This window comes from Rhincodon typus, chromosome 13, assembly GCF_021869965.1.
Source record: "Rhincodon typus isolate 14 chromosome 13, sRhiTyp1.1, whole genome shotgun sequence".
Classification (NCBI taxonomy): domain Eukaryota; kingdom Metazoa; phylum Chordata; class Chondrichthyes; order Orectolobiformes; family Rhincodontidae; genus Rhincodon; species Rhincodon typus.
Genome location: NC_063344.1, coordinates 15,068,629 through 15,083,386, shown reverse-complemented (window position 1 = coordinate 15,083,386; position 14,758 = coordinate 15,068,629). Strand labels below are relative to the sequence as shown.

General features: G+C 39.9%; 1 pseudogene; it reads left to right on the top strand.

Annotated features, from left to right (window-relative positions):
• Positions 1–8,126: 8,126 nt before the first annotated feature.
• Positions 8,127–14,758, top strand: LOC109927645 (annotated as a pseudogene).

Genomic DNA, 14,758 nt, shown 5'->3' with positions numbered 1-14,758 from the left:
GCATACAATGTGCACAAGGTGAAATTAGCAACACAACTGGTAAGAAACCGCCATTGCAAATGGCATTCCTGCTTAAACTTGATGTTTGCGTTGCTCAGGCGTTAAGATTCCTCGTATAATGACGAAGTGTTGTGTTGCTTTTTAGATTCCATTCATTGCATAAAGTGTCCATTGGAATTCAAGTCTAATGAAAGACGGGATCAGTGCATCCCAAAGGAAATCGAGTTTCTTTCCTTTCTCGAGACGATGGGAATCATTTTGGTGACACTGGCGTTGTTTGGAGCCTGTACCACTGTCGGTGTATGCGCAATATTCTACGTCTATAGACACACTCCGATTGTTAAAGCTAATAACTCTGAGTTAAGCTTCCTTCTTCTTTTTGCCCTGACACTTTGCTTTCTGTGTTCAATTACATTCATCGGTGAACCTATAGTTTGGTCTTGTATGCTCTGCCACGTAGCGTTTGGTATTAGTTTCGTTCTTTGCATATCATGTGTATTGAGTAAAACTATTGTCGTGGTAATGGCATTCAAAGCAGCGTTTCCTAACAATAATATGATGAAGTGGTTTGGACCAAGACAACAACGGCTGATGGTTTACATCCTTACCCTGGTACAATGTGCAATATGTACTGCCTGGTTAATTCTATTTCCACCTTATCCTTTGAGAAACACTAGCCACTCTGATGAGATAATCGTATTTGAATGCAATGTAGGATCTTCGTTCGCCTTCTATTGTGTTCTCGGTTATATTGGATTTCTTTCCTGCGTGTGTTTTGTGGTAGCTTTTTTAGCTCGACAACTTCCAGATAACTTCAATGAAGCTAAACACATAACGTTTAGCATGCTTATCTTTTGTGCAGTTTGGATAACTTTCATTCCAGCTTACGTAAGTTCGCCAGGGAAATATGCTGTGGCGGTTGAAGTATTTGCTATTTTGGCCTCCAGTTTTGGTCTGCTTATTTGCATTTTTGCTCCAAAATGTTATATTATTCTTCTGAATAAAGAAAAGAATACAAAGAGGAACATGATGAGCTCGGTGTCTTCCGAAAAAAGCTTTGGAAATGTTCGTAAATGAAGCCCGGCTATTTTCGTAGGTAATTGTTTTTGTCATAAGAGTAGCGAATGACAATTCCTTTCGGACAGCCGCAAAGCTGAATGTTTTACCAGCACCCATTTTACACAATCGAACGAAGCTACAATGACCAGCGGGAACTGCAATTTGAAGTTGGACTGTTAATTTTTACGATGTTATACATCTCTCTTGAGTTTTATTTAATCAGAATGGAAAATCGTGCATGACCTGTATGTATTTAAATATGTAACAAAGTCACTTTTAGTTTCCTCGTCGTGCTTTGAATTTCTTCATTGCGTGGAATTTCAATTTGAAACTTGCTTTATCTATCAATAAAAAAATCAGTTCTGAAACTTGGTCTGTTCATGCGTACAAAATGGATTGCTCACATCGTTTTCTCAAAACATATTAATAAAAATGCTGACACTGTGCTAAGCTGATATGAGAGGTCGCTGGGGGAAGGTGTGGTGATATTGGTGGTGGGAAGAGGGAAATATTTGCAATCTTTGAGTTCACCATGTTGGCGGTACTGAATATTCGGCCTGTTTCAGAATTAGATTTCTATTCATCCCCCATAGGAACTCACGAATTTGCTTCTCCTGTTCTTCTCCTGCTGCGTATTTTCTCACTGAAGTGCTGTAATTCACTGGCACGTTAAAAGTTGGGCATTTCAAAGACTTAATTTACCAAGTCAGTCCTGGAAAGTTTATTCTTCGTGCAGACTATCACGTATTGCATGCATAGTTTTTCACCTTGTTTGAAACCAACAGAGCTTACAAATTAAAACCGAAAGAACTGCGGGTGCTGTAAATCGGGAACAAAAACAAAGTTGCTGGAAAAGCTCAGCAGGTCTGGCAGCATCTGTAAAGGAAAAAAAGAGTTAACGTTTCCGATCTGGTGACCCTTCCTCAGAACTGATGGTGGCTGGGAAAACGTAAGTTTAAATGCAGAAAATAGGGAGGCGGGTGGGATAGGGTGTAAACGATAGGATAGAGCCCAAAGAGAGAGAAAGACAGTTGGACAGACAAATGAGTTGTTAACGATCAGGCTGGGAGGGTGAATAGTTGTTAATGGGGACTGTTAGTGACGACCAGCAGAGGGTGTGTAATCGTAGGCTATGTGGTAACAAGGCCTGGTGTGTGGGGTAGTGGGCTGAGACATGGGAGAGTTGAGCTTACAAATTGGTGTTTTCAACACATTTATCCATTATGGGTGCACTTTATCTACAATATGTCCATGGATATGAATCCTTTTCTTTCTAAATAAAGATGTCAGAAATGTTGGTGTTCATCGAGTGCAAAATTACAGAAACCGTTACTAAACACAAGATGATTAAATATTTGATGAGGAATAACATCTTTAATGGCGAATGAGGTGCTTAATATGGAAGTCGTATTTATCTAACTTCCTCAGTGTGATTTGAACTGAATTCTGAGTGTGAGGGAAATCAATAATTCTGGATGAAGAGATATCTATAGACCTGCGTTATATCACAATATTGCGGAAGGTGAGTGGTCCAGGAGAATAGTTGAACGGTCTTTGGCAAATTGCAAATCCTGAGATGGAGGGACGTTGCTGTGGGAACTGGGCTGTGGGATGGTGATGTTACTGCAGGGGATGCTCCTGCGTTTTATGATCCATCAACAGAGAAATAAATTTATCTCTTCCATGTGGTAGTCACTGCCTCCCTTTAGCTGTCAGGTTTCTAGGCAGCAGAGAAAAGCCTGACGGCCATGGCTGGATTTGGCAGACAGAAAAATTGCAGCGACTAAACCTTATTTCTATATTTGAATTTCAATCCGTTGCCCGGGTAGTCTGGTATCAAGCCTTTCCAACATTGATGAATTTATTAGATGTCTTAAAGAATGGAACGAGAGTAGTATAAAAATTAGGAAATAGTTGATGTGTTGAACGTAGATTTCCATAAACATTACATAGATAACGTTTAAAAGGTTACTGCACAAGATATGAACTTATTTTGGGAGTAGTCATTTGTTAAAACAAGTATAAAATTATGATAGATGTGTCATTTCCGGGTTAGAAAATTCTAACAGGATGCAGCAGTGATGCTCTTACAGCGATTTATAATATATAAATAGTTTGTTTGAAGGGATAGAGTGTGTTGCAGACTTATTTGCTGATGATAGGAAGACAGGAAAATGTTTTTGAGGTGTAAAATGAATGGGAAGAATATCTACGAAGGGATATAAGTGTGTTCAGTGAATGGACAAAAATGTCAAATAGAGTCTGTTGTGGAGTAGTTTAACCTCAATCCCTTCAGTAGGATAAACAGAAAAATAAAACGTCATTTAAAAAATAATATGGTTCCCACTTTAGGCAGAGATGAGGAAGAATTTCTTGTCTCAGAGGGCCATTATCTTTGGAATTCTCTTTCCAAGAGAATTCTTTCCAAAGAGCCGTAGAAGATGAGTCATCAAATATATTCAAGGGCAAGTTTGATTGATTTTCAATCCACAATTGAGTTAAGATTGTGAGAACAAAGAAGGGAAGTGTTGTAGAGGCTGCAATCAGATCATCCATTAACTTACTGAGTGATGGAGTAGGATCAAGATGGCCTAGTTGAGGGGAAGATGATAATGCTATCAGCAGAGTTGAAGGGAAGACAGTCAGCAATGAGTGGTGTGGGACTTGCTGAAATGGAGACTCGGCTGAAGAGTCTGCAGATGGGTGTTGTACCTTCCACATCCAATTCAGTACCTAGGTGCAGATCATGGGAAAACCATGCCACAATAGTTGTTTTCAGATTGGCCATCCATAGAATCAACATTGAATTTCACGTGGAATTTGACCGTGAGCTTTATGAAGGACATCTTTAATTTGTTGAGCAGAGATTACCTGTGTGACGGTGTACTTGTGAAACTGATATACAACCAGTTGCTACTTAACAACTTATAACGGCCAGCTTCTCTTTTTCAAGTACTTCTTCCCATTTTTGGATCCAGCAAATTTAATGTATCTTTGTCTGCTGTCTGGCCTCGAAACAAGCACTCATTGTTACTTTATTCCAAAGATGCCCAAAATATTTGAAATCTAGAAATGAGTTAAGATTGCCACCCCTTGAGGGAAGCAGTATTTAATAGAGGGCAGCGTCAAGCAACCCAAATAAAATTAAAACCATGGAAAAACTGTCCATTCGCTACAGCTATACTCAGCACAAAGTTATTGAAGGGAAAACATATTATCACTTGTTCATCAGAAAATCAGTATGGGAATGATAGCACTGTGGTCAGTACCATTTTCAACTACCCAGACAATGGACCAGTTCATGCCCATATGCAGAAAAGCTGCGGATATTTTTCAGCTTTAGCAAAGTTAAGTGGAAATTAACATGGAAGTCACACAAGTACCAAATACTGACATTCTTCAACAAAACAGAACTCAATCATTACCCCTTGTCTTTAATTTATGTTACTGTTGCTAAATTCTCCAGTTTCAACATCCTACATGATACCATTGGCCTGGGAGAAGCCGGAGAAATATTGTGCTTGTAGATGCTGGATATTCTGAGTGGAAGAACTCACTTCCTGTTTCCCCAAATCTTTTCACCAGCTGTGGGATACAATTCAGGAGGCTGATGGGCAGTGCAACTCCCACAGCACTTCAATAAGGACCAAAGCAGCTTGGTCATCAAAATGTGAGCCACATTAAACCTGAACTTCAATTTCAGTGCCAGCATTGTGCACCATCTATAAGATGCTCTGGAGCAACATGCAAAGATGCCTCTTTCCAAACCCAAGACTACAACCATCTAGAAGAATAATCATAGCAGGTGCTTGTGAATACCACTATCTGAAAGCTCCCCTCCAAACCATCTTAACAGAGAATGGTTACCACTAAAAAGAAGACCATTCAGCCTGCTGAATCTGAGCCTGCCCACGACAGGAGCAAAAACAGCTTTCCTATATCTTCACCCATTCTGTCTAAACATACACAAATTAATCTTGAGGTGCTTATCTAGTTTCTTTTGGAAGCTACAAATGTATTTGCCACCACGACCATATTAACAACAGCATTCTACATTCAAACCATTCACCCAGTAAGGCATATAATTTCCTGATGCATCGTTCAGTATTTTGGAAATATATTATTGCTCCTTTACTGTTGATAGTTCATAAACTTAGAGGTTTGTCTGACATTGCAGACTGTCTGTGTCTACATCATCAGGAGCACAGCACCTTAGGAGAATGATTCACCATCGACTTCTCAAGTATTATTTTGTATGGTGCAAATCAACATTTCCTTTGAAATATAATATTTAGAACATGCTCAGATCCAGAGTTGCTTTGTGGAAAACTTTAATTTTGCTCAGTGAAAGTGGAAGAGTTTATAATGTCATTTTGCGCTCGTTCATTGGTTACTGAACAGCCATTTAAAGCATAAAAAGACTTGAGCGGATTGTCAGTAAATATGGGAAAAAGTAAGATTAATACTCAATTTTTATGAGAGGCAATTAGCTGCACTGTCAGGTAGGTTGCTACAAAACACATGTTGGAGACACAGCGAGAAGTCAATAACAGTTGGAAGACGGTGCTGTTCACAGAATCCCTAAAGTGTGGAAGCAGGCGTTTTGGCCCATTGAGCCCTCCAAACAGCATCCCACCCAGACCCACACCCCTTGACCAATCCCTGTAACCCTACATTTTCCATGGCTAATCCAGCTAGTCTGCACATCCCTGGCCACCGCTTGACAGTTCAGTATGGCCAATCCACCTAGCATGCAATCTTTGCACTGTGAGAGGAAATTGGAGCACATGGAGGAAACCCATGCAGACATGGGGAGAATATGAAAACTTCACACAGTCACCTGAGGGTAGAATCAAATCATGCCTTCTGGTGCTGTAAGGCAGCAATGCTGGGCACTGAGACAGTGTGCCACCATCTACAAGGAACACAAAAAGAACTTACGGTAATTAGTAGTCAACTAAGGGTTGGAGTCAAAACTCAGAAGTCTTGGGGAGTTCCAAATTTGGGATAATCACTGGCTGTTTGCTGAGGCAGGCTGTGATGTTGGGAGGTTGGATCATGCCTCTGGGCAATGGTACTTCAGTGCAGCTGAGAAAATGAGGTTGAAAGTTTATCAGCAACAGCGTGTGTCTGATGAAACTAAGCGGGATAGGAGATGGGAGCTAATCCCAAGAGTAGATCTGGTTCAGTGAAACTTGCTGTCGTTGAATAAGTACTGGAATACAATCTCTGCAACCAGAAGTACATGAATCCAGGGCAGCAGTATGTACCACCAGAACAGTGCAGTCATTGAGGCAGTCCATGTTGCAGCAACTTATGACATGGAGTTTGAAGGATGGATCACCAGAACTGAAGAATTATAATCCCTTGTGGATCTGCATTAGAATTTATGATCTACCATATCATTTATGTATGTGGACAGTTACTGAGAAATCTATGGGAGCTATCTTGATTGAAATATCCATTTGTTGCGTGGTATGATGTGATTCTTTATTCACTCATTGGACATGAACGTTGCTGTCTGGCCAGTATTTATTTCCCATCCCTATTTGTTGTTTAGAATCTGGTGTTTAGCTGCTTTTCTGTCTGCTGCAGACCATGTATGATCCTGCCGACCAGTCTGTGGTCCCATAATGCATTTAGAGAGGGTGTATCAGCATTTTGATCATCGTATATATGAAAGTTTACCAAATGTTAATTCTGTTTGTTAAAAATAAGATGTGCATATGTTAGATATTGTGTTAACATTTTTGTACAGTAGTCTCATTGTACTTTCAAAGCCACAGCTTCGTTGTCTTATAAGTCGCTGGAAATTTTGGCTCATCCAAAAATATAAATATTACTGATCTCGGAACAGTTCATGGCATCGTTTGATGGCCTCATGGTGATAGCATAGTTTTCATGGCAATTCGTGAAGATAAAAACCACGCAGACGTTAAGATGATTCTTTCATGATCATGTTGCCTGATTGCTGTGCCGTTGCTTGAAGCTCAGTACAATTGCCATTGGTAAGGCAGGCCATTGAATTTTATAATAATTGTTGCCGAACGCATCAATTTGAACTGATATATAACAACATAAAGAGCTGCAGATGCTGGAGATCTGAAACAAACAGAAAGATGATTTGCACGAAAGACTCAGCAGGTTTGGCAGTATCCTAGGAGATAAAGCAGCGTTAACGTTTCGACTCCAGCGACTTCTTCAAAACGGTCAGTTCAATTCTGAAGATGTCACTGGAGTCGAAACATTAATTCTCTTTTCTCTTCAGAAATGATTCCAGACCTGTTGAGTTTCACTGGCACTTTCTGTTTTAACTTGCGTTTGTATTTCTGCTGCAAATCATACGCGAAATACGTATCCGTGAATTCCTCAAAGTAATCCCTGTAACCGACCCTTCAATGAAAAAGTGTTTCATTTTATAACGGTCTTAGCAGGTACTAGAGCATTTTACGGCCAATGAAGTGTTTTCTTTTTGGCATGCAGTGACTGTTACAAAATATCTACGAAAATATTGAATCCGTTAACTGCTAAATCCCAGGTAAAGGGTCATAAAGTTCCCTCTGTTCTTTTCCGCATTGATAACAGCATGGTGCAGAGGGCGACAATTTAGTCTATAGTGCCTGAGACGGCTGTTGGAAAATTCTATTCAAGTGGGTCCATAGTCCAGCATCAGATCTCACCTCATGACCATGATTTTTTTTCCCCGCTAAGTACATCAAGAATTCACTCTGAATAAGTTCCCAGTGATCTCCATGTTTCTCTAGAGCTCAGGGTGTGTCAAGACTTGCCCGTGTGATATTTCCTTTGTGGGTTTTGAGGAGGTTGCTCAGCATTTCCTTCATTTGGAATCAATTCCAATTGAAAGAATTCGGAAAATGGTGAACTGAAACTGCATATAACGGTTTTTGTTGAGAAATTCCAATCGCAGTGACTCTTGCTGATAAAAGATGTTTTGGCTTTGGGGCCTGTTCACTCTGTTAACACCTGTATGGGTGGACCATCAGCCAGCCTGTAAACAGTGGGAGAAATTCGACTTACTCAGTTTATTCAAGGCTGTAGACATTGTTTTAGGCGGAATTTTCAGCTTGCACTCCAACGTAGAATATCGGGAACTGTCATTTGCAACCGAACCCGAAGCGGTATTGTGTAAAACGTTAGTTGGATTTTGCACTGAACAAATTCTCCTTAAATATTTACGTGATGTTATGTTTTGTATGGTGGGTGCATATTTGAGCCTTTTTGCATATGGAATTAGATCTCAAATTGCAGTTTAAAAAAACGTCCTTCAGCTGTGAAGACCATTATGCAAATATGGGTTTGAGGAGTTGAAGGAGAAGTGTTTTTCTGGTGCGCCGGCACCGTGTCGTTTGCTGTTGCTTTTGACGCTTTCGTATTGACAATTTTATTATGAACTACTGTATAATTCAATTAATCGTACTGCCGCATCTGTCTAAATCATTTAATTCGTCAAATACCAATGTCATTTCTTTCCCGTTCTGCTGTCGTATTTTTTTAGGCTTGATTTCAAAGAATTTCGCTTTGTGCAGGCTATGATGTTCGCAGTTGAAGAAATAAACAGGAACCCTACACTGCTCCCGCACCTTACGCTGGGTTACCAGATTTATGATTCTTGTGGCATGCCGTCCTTGTCTATTAAAGCAGCCTTAGAGATTTTGAATGGGCGACGGGATGCAGTTTCAGAGGATAACTGTTGGAATGTGAATGCTATTGTTGCGGATTCTGGGTCCTCACAGTCCGCTGCAGTTTCAAGGCTATTAAGAATTCCCATGGTAAGTAAACTACGTCAAATATTACGACAGCACAACATCGCGAAATTCCTATGGCATTGAGTCGTGGAGTCTTTTTTTTACCGCAGAGAAAGATATCTTTCAGTTCCTCGTGACCGTACCTGTTATCAAACATGAATCTATTCAATCTCATTTTCCAACACTTGGCTTGTAGCCTTGCATGGTATGGCTTTTCAAGTATCTTTCTAAACAGTCCTTAAATGTCTCAAGAGTTCCTGCCTCTTCCACCCTTTTAGGCATTGAGCGCCTGATACCAGAAAATAAAATCCTCAAATTCCCTCTAACGCTCCTGCTAGACCCCTGGTTACTGAGTCCTCCTCTGAGAGGAAAGTTTCTGCCTACCTACAGTACCTGTGCCCCTCAAAACTTTGCACAGCTTAACCAGGTCCCCCCTCAGCCTTTTCTGCTCTGTGAAAAACAATCCTATCCGATCTAAGAGATAGTAAGAACTACCGATGCTGGAGTCTGAGATGACACAGTGCGGAGCTGGAGGGGCACAGCAGGCCAGGCAAAATCAGAGAAGCAGGAAAGCTGACGTTTCGGGTCGGGACCCATTTCTCTTAGGAAGGATCCCGACCCGAAACTTCAGCTTTCCTGCTCCTCTGATGCTGCCTACCCTGCTGTGTCCTCCAGCTCCACACTGTGTTATCCCTATCTGATCTAGTCTCCCTTCATAGCTGTATAACTCCTGTCCACTAGTCATTTTTGTGAGTTTCATCTGCACCCGCTCTAATGCAAATGCATCCTTGTTATATTGTGGTGAGCAAAGCTATCAACAATACTTCTGCTGTGGTGTATCATTACGTACAACTCTATCATAACTTCCCTTTTTTTTGTTTTCTATACCTTGACTAATAAACTGCAATGAGTTTGACTGAACTGATGTAACTTTCATCTCATTTTAAATTCACAGTAAAATCAACCCAGATAAACAGTGAAAATGAGAAATGAAAGGTGACTAGATCACTGCAAAGAATGGGAGTTTCACATTACGATTTCATTCATTCACTTGCCATTGTTACGGTACCTATAATAAAATGAATACTTACGTCAATTTCTATTCGTTAACATTAACCATTGGCAGTCGGCCTCATATTTGAAATTGATATGTTTTTGAATAAGAAAGGCAGATTTTTTTTCTGATTTAGAAATACTTTGTTGTTCACAGATCTCAGTAATACTGTATAGTGAAGTTTTGAGACAACTTTCGGCTGTTCTAGCTATGAAATATTCACAACAATTGCTTCCAAATTTTGTTTGTACTATTTTGTTCTCGCATCCATTTGATACTTAGAAGCATCTTAGTGTATATTTGAAGTTTATTATTAATTGTTAATGGTTTGGTTACCTTTGATCTTTTTTATAAATCTTCACTGTCAACAAATTTTGTCCGAAATGCTGTGGAATTGTCTCAATTATGCCATGGGTTCTTATGATTATTGCCCATGTGGATAGCTCAATTCCATACACACCCGCCACCAAGCACCATGTATGATTGGATGAATGATAAGTTTTGTAGCAAATGTACAACCCAGCTGATTTTTTTAAAAAACCAAGATTAATTACCTATTACATGTCCCACTATCTGAGCATCAATTGTGTTGCAAATAGACTGACTTCTGGGATGGCAGGACTGACATTTAATGGAGACTGGATTGGCTAGTAATATGGTCATTGGTGTTGTAAAGAATGATGGGTATCTCATAGAAACCTGTAAAATTCTAACAGGATTATACAGGGCAAATGCATAAAGATATTTCCAATGACTGGAGAATCCAGAATGATGGCTGTGAGAGAGCAGGTCATTTAGGACTGAGATGAGGAAAAATTTCTCCACCTACAGAATGGGGAACCTAAGTGATTCTTTGCCGCAGAAAGCAGTCGAAGGCAAAAATTGAATATTTCCAAGAAACAGCTAGATAAGTTCTTAAGGCCGAAGAAATCAAAGAATAGTGGAGAAAGGGGGAACGGGGGACTGACTTGAATGGTCAGCATGATCATACTGAATGGCCAAGCAGGCTTGAAGGGCCAAATAGTCTATTCTTGCATCTTTTTTTCTATGTTTCTAACTTACATGCTCGCTGTTACATTCGAATGTCAAAATGTTCAAACTCTCGACAATTTTTTAAGATCAGAGAGACTTTAAGGATTTTTAGTCCGTGCAGGAAGGACTAATAATAACATGAGCATTTGTTGACACGCACAAGTGAACATACTCAGCATTTGCACCTTGGTTGTGACTTGAAATCAGTCTTTTACACTGCCACTATGTCAGATTCGTTGATACCTGTTCTCGACGAAGCTCATATGCGGTCACTTTCCAGCGTGGCCGCTGACTGATCGGTATGGCCCAAATTCCTCTCCTGGCTGTGCGATCAGCTGAAATCAGCGAAGAAAGCACGGTTGGCTACAGCTACCCACCCACCCTCCCCTACGTTTGAGACCCTAGATAGCATGAACAGACCAACGGATGTGATAACCGACTCATCACGAGGCCTGTCTTTTTGATTTGCAATAATTGTTTTTGCAATTCTGATTTCCAACAGGTCAGTTATTTTTCAACCTGTGATTGTTTGAGCAACTAAAAAGAACATCCATCATTTTTGAGAACGATACCCAGTGATTTCTTTCAGGCGAAGGCATTGGCACAGCTAGTGAAGCATTTTGGATGGAATTGGGTTGGAACAATCAAGAGTGACAATGACTATGGTAACATTGGGATGCAAGCATTCACAGCAGCCGTGCAGGAGTTGGGAGTTTGCATTGCCTTTTCTTGAGCCCTTTTTTCGAACGTATCCCAGAGAAAAGCTACTCAAAACTGTTAGTGTCGTGAAGGAAGCAAACACAAAAGTAAAAGTGGCCGTTGTTGCTAAAGGTGATATGGAAATTTTGCTAAAGGAGATTACAAGGCAAAACATCAGAGGCATCTACTGGATAGGAAGCGAAGCTTGGAGTTCCACACCAATCCTTTCTTCGGAAGAAAGCCGAAGATTTCTTATTGGAGCGTTAGGAATCTCAATTCCACAAGCATATATTCCCGGTTTTGAGGCATTTCTGTATCGAACGCACCCATCGGCAGACCCAGGAAATAGTTTACTGAAAGAATTTTGGGAAACAACTTTCAATTGTCGTCTGAGCTCGGCAGAGAATCGAGCAAATGGAACGGAACAAACGTCCAAATGTACAGGCCGAGAGAATTTGAAAACCATTAAAAATACCTATACTGACGCATCTCAGTTGAGAGTTACATATAATGTGTTCAAGGCAATTTATGCTGTAGCACACGCCCTGCACGATATGCTCAGATGTGACACTGTGAAAAAGGCGTCCCAGAATAACACATGTGACAATCCGTCCGATTTTCATTCACACCAGGTATTGAAACTACATTACAGGTGAAAAAGAATCTGACGGTTTCCAATTATATTCGTGGTAGCACAGAAACTAAACGCCTTTAAACAGTTGTTTCTCTTTTGCAGTTCATGCTATTTCATTTGTTTTCTCTGAAAGCTTTTGCAGTATTTGAAAACGGTCAGTTTCACCACCAAGACTGGAGAAACTGTGCACTTCAACGAAATTGGGGATCCCGTGGCAAAGTGCGACGTTGTAAACTGGCAAAGTGCTGGGGGTGCGGCTGATATAGTTATGGTCGGATATTACGATGGATCTGCGCCTCCAGGCGAAGAATTCTCCATTGACGAAGAAGCAGTTGTTTGGAGTGAGGGGCGAAGGAAGGTAGTCTAAAATTTATTGCCTTGATATTTTTCTTTTTGATCTTTCAAACCAGATTAACTACTTCTCAATAAATTACTATTGATGAGGCAGGGAAGTCTATGCAAATACAGGTCCTTGTCCAATTCATCCTCACGGATGCCCTGTTACAATGGCTATCCTGTGAGGAAAGGCCAGAATGGAATAAGACAACAGTAATAACTATGAGGGACCGGATTAAAATGCTTCTGCTAGTAATGTAGAATCCTGAGCTACTAATCTTGTGATCTGTCTAAATAGCACTATGGCTGTTGGCAAACTTAAATTCAGTTAACTATAAACAAATCTAGAATGAAATTTTCATAAATTCTTTTTAAAATGCCAAACTGGTACCCTACTGTTCTGTAGGGGCAAAACCATGCTGCCTGGTGTGACTCCAGATTGACAGCAATGTATTTGAGTCATAACTACTCCGTGAAATGGCCTAGATAACCATTCAGTTGCCACCTCTAACTTCACAAAGATAAATACTGTCATTGCCAGCAATGCCTACAAGTTGTGAATGAATAAAGACCAATGAATTGTTTAAGTTCCCACAAGGATCTTCCAAATATAAGTCAAACAAAAGCTAAATATTGTGGATGTTGGAATTCTAAAATAAACCCATGAAATTCTGGAGACGTTCAACAGACCTGGTAGCATCTCTGGAGAGAGAAATTCAGTTGATTTTTTTTTTCAGAAGAAATGTTAATTCTTGTTTCTCTTTCCACTGAATCTGCCAGGCCTGCTGGGTTTTTCCAATATTTTCTATGTTTGTTTCCAATCGAGGTCACCTGGTAGCTCCTTACATGGCCCATCGGGATATCATTAAACCACCTTTTCCACGTTTCTATCTTTCCCAGCCACCTTTTGTGGTTAATACACTACAAATCTAAATCAAACTTTAATTCCACATACATTTGTGACATTAGTCTGTGCTTCTCATCTCAAGACCCGGTGTTGGATCTTGCAAAGCTCTAACCATTTATTTGTCTCATTTAAATAAGGCACCAGAGGCAATTTGCTCTGAAAGGTGTACTGCTGGAACAAGGAAAGATGCCAGAAAAAGGCAACCTATTTGCTGCTTTGATTGTGTGGAGTGTGCTGAAGGTGAGATCAGTAATATTACAGGTATGTAAGCTCGTAAACACACATATATACTTAACTATTCAGACATTTTTACCTCTTTATATCATATTAATTTCTAGAAGAACCTTTACTTCATATACTTTTATTTTTTTAAAAGTGGATTCCACAACATGTGTAAAATGTCCTTGGGATTATTGGCCAAATGAACAGCAAAACCTAAGATAACAGAATTTCTCTCCTTTGAGGAGATCATGGGAATTCTTTTCGTGACACTGGCATTAACTGGAACCAGCTTCACAGTAACTGAAATCATAATTTTCTGCATTCACATCAACACTCCCCTTGTTAAAGTCAACAATGCAGAATTAAGCTTTCTGCTTCTTTTTGCTTTAGTGCTGTGCTTTCTCCACTCAATAATGTTCATTGGAAAACCTTCAGACTGGTTTTGCATGCTATGCCACATAATATTTGGTATTACTTTTGTTCTCTGTGTTTCTTGTGTTTTGAGCAAAACCATGGTTGTAATGATGGCCTTTAATGCAACCCTTCCTAATAATAACATGATGGAGTGGTTTGGGCCAGTACAACAACGCCTAGCTATTTTCATCCTTACATTTGTACAATGTCTAATATGCATGGCCTGGCTAATTACATCACCACCCTATTCATTGAAAAATGCTAATTATTTTAAAGATATTATTATTTTAGAATGTGATGTTGGGTCTGTGACAGCCTTTTCTTTGGTTCTTGGCTATATTGGATTTTTGTCCTGTGTTTGCTTTGTGATTGCTTTTTTAGCCAGCAGATTGCCAAACAATTTCAACGAGGCCAAATTTATTACTTTTAGCATGTTTATATTCTGTGCAGTTTGGATAACATTCATTCCTGCTTATGTGAGTTCCCCTGGCAAATGCATGGTGGCTGTAGAAGCGTTTGCCATTCTGGCATCCAGCTTTGGCCTAATTGTCTGCATTTTTGTTCCTAAATGTTACATTATCCTGTTAAAACCAGAAAAGAATACAAAGAAACATTTGATGCAAAAAGTCACTTGA